Source organism: Vicia villosa, linkage group LG5 (genome assembly GCF_029867415.1).
Source record: "Vicia villosa cultivar HV-30 ecotype Madison, WI linkage group LG5, Vvil1.0, whole genome shotgun sequence".
Taxonomy (NCBI): Eukaryota; Viridiplantae; Streptophyta; class Magnoliopsida; order Fabales; family Fabaceae; genus Vicia; species Vicia villosa.
In genome coordinates, this window is record NC_081184.1 from 131492818 (window position 1) to 131495577 (window position 2760).

Here is a 2760-nt window from a genome sequence, read left to right on the forward strand (position 1 = left end):
TTAAATATTCTAAAATATTTTTTTCGTTCTTCCGAAAAAACTTAAATTTTCCGTTTTTCTGGAAAAAAAACTCGACGTTTTGGTTTTTCCGAAAAACTTGATTTTTCGTTTTTCTAAAAAAAATCGATATTTATTTTTCCGAAAAAAACTCATTTTTTCGTTTTTAAAAAAAAAAACCTCGATTTTCAAAAAAACTAGACTTTTCGTTTTTTTGAAAAAAATTGATTTTTCCGTTTTTTCAAAAAAACTTGATTTTTTGGTTTTTCCAAAAAAACAGGATTTTTTTTTTCATTTTTACGAAAAAAAACTCGATTTTTTATTTTATGGAAAAACCTCAATTTTTTTCGTTTTCTTGAAAAAAACTAGCCTTTAAGTTTTTCCGAAAAAACACGATTTTTTTGTTTTCTTCAAAATAACTCGATATTTTTTCGAAAAAACTCGATTTTTAGTTTTTTCGAAATAAACTCGATATTTCAATTTTATGAAGAAACTTGATTTTTTGTATTTTCAAATTTGATTATTTAAAAAAAAACTATTTTTATTTATTTTTTAAATAATTTAAAGTATAAAATAAAATTAATTTATTGGATTATCAAAATGTGTTGGATGGATTGGATATATCCATTTATATAAATGGATGGATTTAATCCATCAATTAACTTATTTTTTATGTGGTGGATGGATTGGATGGATTTTTAATGGATGGATTTTAGCTTAAAGGATCCAATTGCCACCCCTACCTAAAATACAGTTGAGTCCAACATACTCGTGTGTGAGTGGATGTAGTGGGGTTCCAGATGTAAAATGATATAGAAGAACCATTGATATCATAGAGGTCTGGGTCATAGATACAAACTAACCCATTGCAAGAACATGAACACAAAACTTGAGGAGCAGAGAAGCGCCGTAAAAAAGTTGGAAATGTCTGAGTTTCATTATGGAGAGAGTTTTGGTAATCCACTATTGAAAACTTGTTAGGGTGATACATCATCAAAATTCTACTGTTATTTTCAGTCGCCAATGAAGTTTCATAATGAAGATCTACGAACATGTGACTTGAAAGATTCCTAAACCAAGATTTTGATAGAATTTTGGATCTAATTAACGACTTGACAGGCAAATGCGCAAACAGTTGTACAACCAAATCTTCCGAGACATACCCGTCGCAGGCAGGGACAGGTTTTCCCTTCTCCATTTTTCTTCTCCCAACTCAGACAACATGAAATACACTGACCTATGTTCATACACTGGCATCTTTCAGGCTTCAGCAGTCAAGGTTGACATCAATGACATGTGGGTTGCAAAACTCTAAATTATTTACCTAAATTATCTTGGAGAATTTATAAAATGACACTCATAAAAGTTTATGAAAATTAACATAAACAATTTTAAAAAGTTTCTCAAACAGTATTATAAAATTTATGTCAGTGAATAAGTTCGAATAAATCAATCCAAATTTGTGAGAAATTCCGTTTCTTTTTAATTTCACATGCTACAAGAACAAACAAGAAAAATACTAAAAGTATCTAATATAAAAATCAAACTCAACCAATTGTTCAACTGTTAACTTATCTGATTTGATTCAAAATATTCTTCGCTAAATCAAATCTAGCATGAGGAAAATTATAGATTATACAATAATAAAATTTATTTTATAACAATTCGTGCTTGTGGAACCTATGAGCTTCCACTTCATGTACAATGTTACAACCAGATTTCTCTAATGATTGTTGAAGCTCTAGAATATTTTATTATTAATGATCCTAATAAAACATATAAAAGAAATCAAAAAGTCATAATCTATTATGTTCAAACTACAAAATTAAATTATTACTCTCTCTCTCATAAAATATGTCTCATTTGAGCAATGCACAGTTTTTAAGAAAATATTAGATGTGTTGGTTTTGATGCTAAAACTAATTTCAATCACTATAATATCCTTATTAATTGTAATGAATAGAGTTATTTAATAAAGTGAAGGCTAATAAATAGGGGTATAGTAGTGGAAAAATAATAATTGTTGCATTAGTAATGTAAACAGACAATTATCTATAATATAAGAAAATTAGTGATTCTGGTTTTTATAAAATTACACATCCTTACTTTTTTTTTACACCTATTAAAATTGTTGGTTTTTTTGTCTATCCACACAATTGTCCATTAAAATCTTAATATTTTATTCAACTATATTATACCTTATTTTCACCATTCTTTGTCTCTCTCTTCACCTTTTCTATTTTCTATCATAATCTCTCTATACTCCATTTTCTCTTTATAAGAAAAATAGTATTTATGATCCAAAAAATTTTAATAAAAAATGGTGTACGGGAAAAAAATTATTATTGATCTAAATATGTTTGTATACAAAAATTTACTATTTCATTCAGATATTTTTGTAAATGATACCTAAACATAAATAATATTTGTATATGGAAAAAATCTATTATCGATCTAAATATTTTTATATACAAAAAATGGTATTTATAATCCAAAAAAAATTTATCCAAAAATGGTATACGGGGAAAAACTTATTATTGATCTAAATATTTTTTTTATCCGAAAGTATACTATTCATTCAAATATTTGTATAAATGATACCTAAACAAAAATGATATTTGTATACGGAAAAAAATTATTATTGATCTAAATATTTTTATATACAAAAAATGGTATTTATGATCCAAATATTTTTTATTCTAAAATGGTATACGGGAAAAAAATCTGTTATAGATCTAAATATTTTTATATACGAAAATTTAC